General features: G+C 42.7%; 1 long non-coding RNA gene across 1 annotated transcript; it reads right to left on the bottom strand.

The window, feature by feature from the left end:
- Positions 1-543: 543 nt before the first annotated feature.
- On the bottom strand, positions 544-11600 carry LOC115508259. Its single transcript, XR_003966966.1, has 4 exons — positions 11491-11600; positions 9930-9932; positions 2589-2597; positions 544-554 (listed from the first exon to the last, which is right to left on the bottom strand). It is a non-coding gene; the product is annotated as an uncharacterized LOC115508259 (long non-coding RNA).
- Positions 11601-13056: the final 1456 nt, after the last annotated feature.

Here is a 13056-nt window from a genome sequence, read left to right as displayed (position 1 = left end):
AAAACTCTTTAAATATCTGCCTTTGAAGAAATGAAGATACAGTTTATTTTTACCTAGACCTGGTTGGCCTTAATAGGAGTTGGGGTGGGGCGGTTGGAGGGAGGAAGCTAGTTTATGACAGTAAAATTCCAAGGCAAATCTTGTTTTTCCTGTTTCCTAAGGGCCTGATAATGTCCACAGAGCCAGTGGTGGCCGGTGTGTGACTGGCTCCATGCCTTGGAGGCTCAGAAAACTTCTCAAAGGAGTGCCGTATCCAACTAATCAAGTCCTCAGCCTCTCCAGGTGGGCCCAGACATGGAAGGAGACTGTAGAAGAGAACAGTCAAGTTTAGCTCTTTCCTCTCTACGGTTAGGAGGCAATTCTTACAGCACAGTGTATGAGGTGCCCTGTGCCAGAAGCTCTACACATGGCAGACTTCCAGCCCTTCATCTCCCCCAGGTAGGGCCAACTAAGCAGTGATTCCTCTCTCCTTCCTCTCCCCATGGTGCTCAGCCAGTTCTGAATTTCTAAAGGACCGTAAAATGTGCTGATGCCTTTAAAGGAAGAGGGGAAAGCTGTGGAGGCTGCAAATAAGGATCTATCATGCTGGCCACCTGCAGCCAGAAGCCGGCTACCTTCCCGGACTCTCACTCAATTCATTCACCAGTTCCCTCTACAGGACCTCCTTTTTCCTCAGAATTTGGCAGGTGCCAATGAGGGACGGTGAGAAGCACAAGCCGCCGGCCTAGCCACCCAGGCTGGGCCCAGGCCATACAGGGTGATTACGATCTTGAGTGCTGGCCCTTCCTTGAGAGAGTCTGATCACACAAAGCCTCTGTTTGTTACATTCCTAGACAAAACACCTGCCCTCAGCGGCTTAAGTTCCCTTCGTGGGAGTCCTTATCTTTTTCTTAACTGTAATAGTAGAGGTTGGATCATGCTGTTGCTAGAAATTTACATTCCATACAAATACCTAAGTGCTTTGTATACTGAATGCATTAGTTAGAACACGCACATAATAAATTTAAAAATTGTTTAGTATCAACTCCATGCACAGTCCTGTGTTGGGCACTCTTTATCGGTGGCTGTTTCTTTAACAAAGTATTGAATCATGGTCAATTAGGATAAATGTATTTGTATGATACGGACAAAGGCAATGTTCAATATATATGCTATTATGCCTAGATATAATTACACCTATCATTTGTTTCCTTGGAGGATGATTTTCCTTTGAGGAGAGATATTAATACACTCAACAATGGCACATCTGTTCTACCCAGTTTAGGTGAGGCTGATAGGACAAGTCTATTTTAGCATAGCTTTATGCTCATTAACATTTTAATCTAATTAAGAGATGCTATTCACTCTGGGTGATGGCCTGGTTTCACCAGGACTGATACAGAGAGTGACTTCTTTGATGTCACAAAAGTTATTTAAATGCATCTGGGGACTGTGCAGAAAGTTGCCCTAAAGCGAGTCACCCAGAGGTCTATTTTATAATCCCTGCATTTGGGAAAGAGGCTGAGCCCTTGCTGCCAGCAGCCATCTGGGGTGGGGTAGGAGCTGTGGGAAGCACACACCTACTAATGGGAACAAGATAACCCATCCAGAGAGTGATCTATGCTGCTCAAGAATGGGGTTTTGGGGACCAAGACTCTGTGTGTGTGTGTGTGTGTGTGTGTGTGTGTGTGTGTGTGTGTGTTAAAAATATGAGCTGTGGAAGATTTTAGTGGAGGCCAGAGTTTAGTTTTTGAGCAGGATCAGTCTCTACCTGCTGCCATAAATCACCCCCAGTTGAAGGAACTGGGCCCACAGCTTTCTCAGACACCTATTATTGGGGCAGACTGGGACTGATTGGGAGAGAAACGCTCCAGAAAGAGCTCTCAGGGGTACATAGAAAGAAGGAAAAGACCCTGGGCCCTTCCAGCCAGCGGTTTCCTGCGTCCTCTCTTCAAAGGCAATGCTGGCGCTCTGCGAGCCAGAGGCATCACCCACCCCCACTGTGCTCATGGAGCCACTCCTGTCAGCTCTCGGAAACTCTGACTCAGCAAGAGCTTCTATCCAAGCTGGCAGACAGGTTCCTTTGCTCACTACTGGTGACTTCTTGTCCAGGTTGTCACCTGCTTCCAGAGAGATTAGCAGTGAGGTGTGGGGGAAGTAGTGTTACGAATCCAGACCATTTCCCCTTATTTGCACGACCTTTCTTCTGCTTTCCTCTCATCTTTCCCCCCTGGCTGCCCCTCTCCGCCAACCCCACAGCCGTGTGGTATAGCAAAGTGTGGACTGAGGGGGCACCCATTTTCTCGGTCCTCCCACGGTTACCCCTAAAAAGCTGTCTCCTCCAGGACAGCTGCTCTGACACCTGTGTGTCACAGCCTCTGGGGAGTGGACCAGCTGTGCGCGCAGAAGGAAGGAGTCCACCATCGCTTCTAGCTTCCCCCAGAGTTGTGAGGCCACAGGGCCAGTGAGGATCTCTTTCTGACCAGAAGAGAAAGCCCTGAGTCCTGAGAGACCAGCTCAGCACTGAAGGGGTTACTCTTCTGGGTGCGGGGGTGGGGGTGTGGAAAGTTGCTGGACACTCTTCCCAGCTTGTCTGATGGAGATGCGACCTGGCACCACTGAAAAGCTTTAAGATTAATGGAGAAAAGGAGAAATCTGACAGCTTTTCCGCTGGCTTCAGTCCTCCTGGGTGGGCCGATTGGTCTTGAATGTCACTAGCTACTTAATCTTGTGTATCTGAAACAGGCTGGCGTGTTTGAGGAGCCCTGCTTGCTCTGTATAGACATCAATTGGAGAGGCAGATAAAAGGAAACTGCATTGAATTTCTCCTTTAAGCCTTTCATCAGGCACTTTCTGACTGCAAAATAATTAGTGCCCCAGCAGACCCAACCATCCTAGGGTGGATACTCCAGCCACACCTATAGGGCGGCTGCGTCTTCCCTGGCCAGGCTGTCCCGTTCTGTTTTGATCAGTGCATCCCCCACCACCCTCACGTTCTTGCTCACCATGGTTGTGTTTTGTTTTTTCCTACATGGTCTTGCTTACTATTCATAAACCATAGGTGCCTGCTTGACCTAATGGCTAAGTTAACGGATCTCCAGAGACATTGCCCTACAAGCACAGATGTGGACAGGGAAAAGAGAAGGGGGAAATCCCTAAGTGTCCCAAATTACCTGCGTACGTGTCCCAAACAAATAGGGTTTAACTGTTGTTTTGTATCCAAAATATCTACTCAGGAAAAGAGATTTAAAATCAAATGATGCTCTCTACTTCCTGTTTGGTCAAACTGAAAACATTAAAAAAACAAAACAAAAAACAAAACCATTCAGGTTAAGTGCCAAGCGTCAAAGGAGAATGAATAAATAAAATGAGTGTTTGCAGAGCAGGTTACAATCGGTTGGCTTCTTCTATTTAAAAGATAGGAATGTTTTTGTGGTTACTGCGTGAAATATCTGTGTGTCTGGTCTCGTTTGGTCTGGTGCAAGAAGCCTCAGATGTGTCTTCCACACACTAAACTCTAAACCTAATGGTTTGTGAGGAACTTGTCGTAAACCTAAACAATAGCCCCAATCAGAACTGAGCTTCTGTAGGTGTACTCCAGATAATATGCCCTTATGCTTTCAGCACTTTGATTTTCTAAACTCAGGAGCATGGCTGAGTGTATCATCAAGAGAAAGTGATGAATAGCCCAGGGTTGACTGAAGCCAACAGACAATATATTGTCTTCAGCCTGGCATCTGGGAACGCGTGAAACTGCCGTGTCTGAAACGTGCCATGTCGTAAGTGCACACGGGTCTACATAGAGGATCTTCCCTGAAGTGTGCATTTGGCTAGAGGTTAAAGGTCTCTTTGAAGCAGAACATTTTCCAATAAACATACACAAAACTCATCATAAACCAGACTAATTCTTCTGTCTTCCTGAGGAAGATGGAAGACATAAACTGAGCCCCACAACACAGCAATGTGTCACAGTTCTCCATTATGCCTTTGAAATATCACCAGATATCTGGCTATTTTTACGTTACCAGCTTCTCCTCTCTGGCCAAAGATGTCTGTTTAAAAGGAGATACAGGAAGTTACTGATGAGGCCTAAAATGGAAAATGAAGTGGAAAATGTCTTCAGTGTACCAAAGCAAGCTTATTTCAACAATCACCTCAAAGATGAGGTTATACTTCCTTTGTGAGTTTCTTTTTCACTTAAAGACACAGCCTCACATAGTGTCAGAGCAGAAGGCTGGAGTGGACAAGAGCGCCACTGAGGAGACTGAAGGCCCATCTGCGGGAGACCAATGCTCTGTTACCCTTCCCAGTGTGTTGTGCTCTCAGGGGCGGGGAAAGACTGAGACATTTCTCCACGGCAGTGTCTTTGCCACTTATTTGCTTACTTGTTTTACTGTATTGATTGATAGATAAGGAGTGTCCACACATAAACAGGGGAGGGACAGAAGGAGAAGGAGGGAAAGAATCTCAAGCAGGCTGCATGCCCACTAGAGAGCCTGATGTGGGGCTCTATCTCATGACCCTGGGCTCATGACCTGGGCCAAAATCAAGAGTCAGATAATTAACTGACTCAGCCACCCAGGCACCCCTGCCACATTATTTTATTTTCCATGTACCTTATAGGTGACAAATACAAAAGTAGTTAAATTATGGGATCCCCAGAAATTTCTCAAGAGAATGAATCCAGGACTCAAGATAATTCTGAGAAATAAATATAATGGAATATGAACTGGGAAGAGATGAATTCAAAATTCATTCTTGATAGCCTATAGGCTCTTAATTCCCCAACATGATGTAATCCAGTAGGCACATGAAAATGTGAGTCCGCCCATAAGTACTTTATCAACTGGCCTACTGGGGTGCTTTGAAATTAACAGGTTTTGGGGCGCCTGCGTGGCGCAGTCGGTTAAGCGTCTGACTTCAGCCAGGTCACCATCTCGTGGTCCGTGAGTTCGAGCCCCGCGTCAGGCTCTGGGCTGATGGCTCAGAGCCTGGAGCCTGTTTCCGATTCTGTGTCTCCCTCTCTCTCTGCCCCTCCCCCGTTCATGCTCTGTCTCTCTCTGTCCCAAAAATAAATAAACTTTGAAAAAAAAATTAAAAAAAAAAAAAGAAATTAACAGGTTTCATGTTACTAAGTGTTTTTATTCAGAGACAAATACTCTGAGAAGGGTACCATATATATTCATTGAATCAACAAATATCTGTTAATATCTATTGAGTGCCAGATATTGTGTTGGGGATAGAGCAACAATCACAACAAGGAAAGTTCCTCTCCCCATGTATCTTAAAGTCCATTGAATGTGTCAGATGTTGGACTAGGAACTTGAAGTCTGAAGAACATTCCAAAAAGGGTGCTACAGGGTACTCTAGGATTTTAGACCATGGGAGAAGGGCTCTCTGGGTGCAACTGAGTGATAAAACTGATGGTATCCCAGGGAGAAGGAACAGAAGATCTGGAGGCAGAGAAGAGCATAGAGTACATGATGAATTGAAAGAAGACAAAATTCTTGGAACACAGAGAGCAAGGGAAGAGGTGTGAGGCACAAAGGCATGGAAGGGTAGGCAAGACCAGGTCTTAAAGAACCTCAAGGGTACTTTTGACAAGTTTGGTGTCTATTCTAAGAGAATGGGAGGCCAATGAAAACCTTCAAAAGGAGAGTGACATGATCAGATTTGTACCTCAGAAAGACCCACTGTGACTGCTTTGTGAAAAAAAAAAAAAAAAAAAAGAAGTTGGATAGAGTCAGAGAGGATTCCAGGAAATAGGTAGGATGTTGTTACAGAAGTCCAAGTGGGAGTCAAGGGTAGATTGGACCAAAGTACCAGTGGGTTTGGAAAGAAGCAAGCATATCCTAACACCTGCAGATAAACTTAGAGTGACCAGAGCCCTGAGACAGAGGAGAGGAAGGCAAGAGAGCCATGTGAAGATCACATCCTATCCTTAGAAGATGGGTCTTAGCAAATCCATCTGAGATTGGTCTGACCAGTGGGGGCCTGATGCATGAGTCACTCTCCTAGTTTTGGTTGTTTTTATTTTCTCAGAGGAAATTGTTCCATATGTAGCTGTAGATTCAGTGTATCTGTGGAAGGAGGTGAATTCAGGATCTTCCTACATTGCTATCTTGAATCAGAATTCACCCTGAGGTAAACGAGGGTAAGTGGGAGGAAATGTACTGGAGATAACTTTGACCAACTTCAGGATTCTGCCTGAAACTAGTCCTAGGTATTTGCTTCAGAAAATACCTGGAAGCTTGGAAAGATTTAACAAAAGTCAGTCTGTAGAGAAAAGGCTGTTATCAGATTATGGGCAATAGCTGTATGGGTAAGACAACTATAAGAGATTAAAGAGAAAAAAAAAAAAAACCCTAGAAATATATTCTATATTCAGATTCCAGAACAAATGCCTGCAAGTTTAGGTCTACTTCAATAAAATACAAACAAAAATTATAGAGGATACATATAGGTATAGATAATAACAAAAAAAAAAGTGATTTGGAATGCTGATCAGAAGACCAAGATTTAAATGAACACCTTTTTTAGGTTGTGTCCTACAAAAGCTCTACTTTGAATGTCGGAAATAGTTGCATATCAGTAATTTCATATGCTTATCTGAACCTAGTATATGCTGTAAGTAAAAATAAAATGTTAAATATACATATATATCTTTTCCTTGTGTTAGCTAAAGATAATATAATGTCAAAAAGATATCTCTCTTTTTATTAACATTTATTTTTGAGAAAGAGAGCACCTATGCGAGCAGAGGAGGGGCAGAGAGAGAGAGGGAGGGAGAGAATCCCAAGTAGCCTCCACCTGTCAGTGCAGAGCCTGATGCGGGGCTCAATCTCACAAACTGTGAGATCATGACCTGAGCTGATATCAAGAGTCAGACACTTCACCGACTGAGCCACCAAGGCGCCCCTAAAGGATAGCTCATCTCAAACCTGTATTTTCGATTATCTGATTAGTCCCCATCCCAGCTACTGCATAAAAAGTTTTCTTCCATGGTTATCAAGGACCCTGCTAGGAGGAAGCCACACTCCAAGTGCAGATTACTAGGTTAGGGGGACAATATGGGAAACTCAGAGGATCATCACAACCCTGACTTGTCCAGACAAGAGACTATATTCTCAGCCACACTTGATAAGATTTCACCAGTATCTAGCAAGGAGGAATTGGAAACTCTTACCAGGGCCCTCTGTGTATCATTTATAGCCTATTATATAAACATACTGTACATGTTTACTATAAAGTTTACTATATAGTAAACTGCACATAGTTCTTATTTCATGCTGTTTAGTCATTCTCATTTAATCCTTTTGTATCTTCATAAAGTCCTGAGAGAATCTCTGCAGCTGTTGTTAGTGAGGGTGGCATGTGCCCAATGAGCCTATTTGAGTATTGCAGTTCTGTTCTGCTTGGAGTAGGTTCCCAGGAAAGCAGTCTCCTTACAGAATACTGCTCGGTGGGGCCTACTTTGGTCAGAGTTACACGTACATAGGAAAGACACCCCACTGCAAAGAATTGCCATTTAAACTCATGTCTGGCTTTTAGTAATGAATACTTACATTGATACATTTATACTGGGCTCCATGATGGGATTCAAGGGATCTATGAACCCTTAGAAACTGTTACATATATGTTTTCAGGGGAAGGGAAGCTCAGCTTTCAGGGAATTCTTAAAGGAATGAAAAAGGATATCAAAAGAGGCCAAGAATTATTAGTAAAATAAAAAGAAATGAGGGGCGCCTGGGTGGCTCAATCGGTTAAGCATCTGACTTCGACTCAGGACATGATCTCACGGTTCGTGGGTTCAAGTTCCACATTGGGCTCTGTGCTGACATCTCAGAGCCTGGAGCCTGTTTCAGATTCTGTGTCTGTCTGTCTGTCTCTCTCTGCCACTCCCCTGCTCACACTGTTTCTTAATTAAAAATAAATAAATATTAAAAAATAAATATTAAGAAATATTATACATACTACAACATGGATAAACCTTAGAAACATTATACTAAAACAAAGAAGGCAGTCATGGATTCTGATTCAAGATAGCAATGTAGGAAGATACTGAATTCACCTCCTTCCACAGATACACTGAATCTACAGCTACTTATGGAACAATTTCCTCTGAAAAAATAAAAAACACCCAAAACTAGCAGAGTGACTCATATATCAGGCAAATAAACAATAAACCCATATCAAAGCAGGTAGGAGAGGCTGAAACACAATTTTACCATAAACCCAACCTATGGCATGGTGACCTACAATGAGGAAGGGACTCAAAACCTGGAGCTTCTTCCCAAGGAATGTAGGTTTTGAAGTCCTTATTGGACATCCCAACTTAAAAAAAAAATTTTTTTTAACATTTATTTATTTTTTGAGAGACAGAGATAGAGTATGAATGGGGGAGGGGCAGGGAGAGAGAGGGAGACACAGAATCCGAAGCAGGCTCCGAGCTGTCAGCACAGAGCCCGATGCAGGGATGAAACTCGTGAACCGTGAGATCATGACCTGAGCCGAAGTCAGATGCTTAACCGATTGAGCCACCCAGGCGCCCCTGGACATCCCAACTGTTAAGACCTTCACCTGAGAGATGAGTCCCCAAAACATCTAGCTCTGAAAGCCAATGGGGCCCACATCTATAAGACCCACAAGGCTACAGTGAGTGAGAAAAGACTCTTAAAGGGCTTGTAAGCTCAGATATACCCATCCAGGGCCCAGTGCAGAGGCAGCTAGCTGAAAAGCACCCAGACTTTCTGTGGAAGAGGTTTATTTGTTTATCTTAAAGTGTCTGCCTGAGGAGTAAGCATCTAATTTAACATATGTCTAGGGGCCAAGTGAAATATTCTCAGGACAGAGGCCAATGGACATCACTTTTTCACTTTCCCTCTGCCTCCTTTTAGTTCACTGGTATCTCCCAGAAAGGAGCCTGTAGCCCTGTCGGGCACCCTGAATTTTGTGGCTAGTGCCTAATGGGCACCTCTAGATCACTGACTCTGTGAACTTCTGGGGCTTAAACTTATGAATCCCACAGGACCATAACTAATAAAGAAAGTATTCTTAACCATCTACTATCCCCAGGACACAGCAAGAGGCAACAGTCCAAGAAGCCCAGCCTTTCTGTGAAAAAGGCCTATTAGCTTATCTTTGTAGCTGTGGCCTGTGTTTCTAATTAAACACATATCTAAGGGCTGACTGTAATCCTTTCCAGAGACTTTGGAGGGTAGGTGCTATCTTTGTGCTCTCCCTCTGCCATACTCCAAAGCACCAATATCTTCCAAAAGGAGCATTTACAGTGTCTAGTGCCCTGGATTTTGTGGCTGGTGCCCAGGGCCACTCCTTGATTGTCTGGATCTGGTGGCCAGCAGAGCTTGTCTTCCTGGGTCCCATGGAGATTGAAACAATTGGAGAGATCAGTTTGGTCGGCCACTATCCCCAGGGCACTGCATAAATATTAGATTGAAACGTGTGCCCAGTCTTTCCCTGAAAGAGGCCTATCTGCTTATCCTGGAGCATTGGTCTGAGTGGCAGGCATCTGGTTTGGCACACATCTAGCAGCCTACTGAGGTGCTCTGGGGACAGAGGCCAGTGAACATCATCTTTGTCCTCTCCTCTGCCTCACTTCAGCTCACTGGTATCTCCCAGAAAGGTACCTGTACTGATGTCTGGCTCCCAGATTTTTGTGGCTACCACCACAGCTCTGTTAAAGAGCTCCATTAGCTTATCTAAAGTGCTTGTACACTCATTTGGTGCCCTGATTTATTGCAACAGCCGCACAGGAGACACCTCTAAATTGCCTAGCTATGGTGGCCAGTGGGACTTAAACTTGAGGTCCCATAGAACTGCACATATTTGCATATTTTAAAAGCTGCAGCCTGAGGATCTGGCTTCCAATCAGCCTGAATCTCGGTGCTGACTGAAATCTTCCTCTTTGGGATGCTAACTGGTCATGGCACACTCTCAACTACTAGCAGTCATTAAATCTAAAATAGGCTGGTTGGCCAATCACAAAGGTTTGAGAGACAATCAAGAGCTAGAGCAAGTTTGAACAATAAGATTCATCTCCTACATGAGGCCACTCTTAAGAATGAGAGAGGTGGCTGTTTTATCTAATGCATAGAAACCAACAGAGAGTCAAGAAAAATGAAGAACCAGAGGAATAGGTTACAAACCAAAGAAGAAGATAAAACATCAGAAATAGTCCTTGATGAAATGGAGATAGGTGACTTACCTAATAAAGAGTTTGAAATAATGGTCATAATGATGCTCACCACATTGGGAGAAGGATGGATAAACACAGTGAAAATTTTAACACACAGAAAATATAGGAAATTACCGAGTAGAAGTTACAGAGTTGAAAGTACAATAACTCAACTGAAAAATACACAGGAGAGGTTCAAAAGCAGACTGGATGAAGTAGAAGAGTCTGTGAACTCAAAGACAGGCACTGGCACTAACACAATCAGCTGTAAAAAGTGAAAAGAATGAAAAAAGAAAATAGCTTAAGGGGCTTGTAGGACAACATTAAGCAGACCAACATTCACGTAGTAGGGCTCCTGAAAAGAGAGAGAAAGAGAGGGAAAAGGGCAGAAAATTTATTTGAAGAAATAATGATTGAAAACTTCCCTATCCTAGGGAGGGAAACAGTCATCCAGATCCAGGAAGCCCAAAGAATTACACACGAGAGATTCATATCATAATGTCAAGTTAAAGACAAGAAGAGAATATTAAAAGCATCAAGAGAAAATCAACTTGTTATGTGCAAGAAAATCCCTATAAGACAACTCGTAGATTTTTCAGCAGATACTCTGCATGATATATTCAAAGTGCTGAAAGAAAAATTCTGCCAGTCAAATGCCTGGAGAAGTTGTCATCCAGAATTGAAGGAGAGATAAAGAGTTTTCCATATAAGCAAAAGCTAAAGGAATTCATCCCGCTAGATCAGCCTTACAAGAAATGTTAAAGGTACTTTAAGTAGAAATGAAAGGTGCTGATTACTAACAGAAAAACATATGACAGTATAAATATCACTGATAAAGTTAAATACATAGTAAAACTTAGAATAATCTGATGCTGTAATGGTAATTAATCACTTACAAAGCTAGTATGGAGGTTAAAAGACAAAAGCAGTAAAAAATAACTAAAAACAATAATTAGATAAAGGATACACATGATTTTAAGATGTAAAATGTGAAATAAAAAATATAAAATGTGGGAAGGGGAGCGTAAAAATGTAGAGCTTTAGAATGCATTCAAACTTATCAACTTAAAGTAGCATGTAATAAATATAAGTTGTTTTATATAAGCCTCATGGTTACCTAAAAGTAAAAATCTACAGTAATTACACAAAAGAGAAAGAGAAAGGAATCAAAGCATACCATTACAGAAAACCAAGTCTCAAAGGAAGAGAGCAAGAGAAGAAAGGAACACAGGAACTACAAAACAGCTAGAAAATAATTTTTTTAATGGCAATAAGTACCTAACTATCAATAATTACTTTAAATGTATATGGTCTACTCTCTGACCTCAGCTGTAGTAATTTCTCACTTGACACATGCCCAAAGGCAAGGGAATTAAAAGCAAAAATGAACTACTGGGACCTCATGAAGATAAAAAGCTTCTGCACAGCAAAGGAAACAACCAACAAAACTAAAAGGCAACCAACGGAATGGGAAAAGATATTTGCAAATGACATATCGGACAAAGGGCTAGTATCCAAAATCTATAAAGAGCTCACCAAACTCCACACCCAAAAAACAAATAACCCAGTGAAGAAATGGGCAGAAAACATGAACAGACACTTCTCTAAAGAAGACATCCAGATGGCCAACAGGCACATGAGAAGATGCTCAACGTCGCTCCTCATCAGGGAAATACAAATCAAAACCACACTCAGATATCACCTCACGCCAGTCAGAGTGGCCAAAATGAACAAATCAGGAGACTATAGATGCTGGCGAGGATGTGGAGAAACGGGAACTCTCTTGCACTGTTGGTGGGAATGCAAATTGGTGCAGCCACTCTGGAAATCAGTGTGGAGGTTCCTCAAAAAGTTAAAAATAGACCTACCCTATGACCCAGCAATAGCGCTGCTAGGAATTTACCCAAGGGATACAGGAGTGCTGATGCATAGGGGCACTTGTACCCCAATGTTTATAGCAGTACTCTCAACAATAGCCAAATTATGGAAAGAGCCTAAATGTCCATCAACTGATGAATGGATAAAGAAATTGTGGTTTATATACACAATGGAGTACTACATGGCAATGAGAAAGAATGAAATATGGCCCTTTGTAGCAACGTGGATGGAACTGGAGAGTGTTATGCTAAGTGAAATAAGCCATACAGAGAAAGACAGATACCATATGGTTTCACTCTTATGTGGATCCTGAGAAACTTAACAAAAACCCATGGGGAAGGGAAAGGAAAAAAAAAAAGAGGTCAGAGTGGAAGAGAGCCAAAGCATAAGAGACTCTTAAAAACTGAGAACAAACTGGGGCGCCTGGGTGGCTCAGTCAGTTAAGCGTCCGACTTCAGCTCAGGTCACAATCTCGCAGTCCGTGAGTTCGAGCCCTGCGTCAGGCTCTGGGCTGATGGCTCAGAGCCTGGAGCCTGCTTCCCATTCTGTGTCTCCCTCTCTCTCTGCCCCTCCCCCGTTCATGCTCTGTCTCTCTCTGTCCCAAAAATAAATAAACGTTAAAAAAAATTAAAAAAAAATTGAGAACAAACTGAGGGTTGATGGGGGGTGGGAGGGAGGGGAGGGTGGGTGATGGGTATTGAGGAGGGCACCTTTTGGGATGAGCACTGGCTGTTGTATGGAAACCAATTTGACAATAAACTTCATATATTGAAAAAATAAATAAATAAATAAATAAATAAATAAATAAATAAATAAATATAAATGTATATGGTCTAAATTCTCCAATCATAAGACATAGATTGGGTGAATGGATTAAAAAAAATCAAGACCCATCCATATGCTACCTACAAGATACTCATTTGATATGTAAGGACACACATATATGGAAAGTGAAGGCATTAAAAAAAAGATATTCCATTCAAATGAAATGCAAAGAAAGCAGT

Source organism: Lynx canadensis, chromosome A1, assembly GCF_007474595.2.
Source record: "Lynx canadensis isolate LIC74 chromosome A1, mLynCan4.pri.v2, whole genome shotgun sequence".
Classification (NCBI taxonomy): domain Eukaryota; kingdom Metazoa; phylum Chordata; class Mammalia; order Carnivora; family Felidae; genus Lynx; species Lynx canadensis.
The sequence above is the reverse complement of the archived record's forward strand: the minus strand, read 5'-3'. Positions and strand labels throughout refer to the sequence as shown.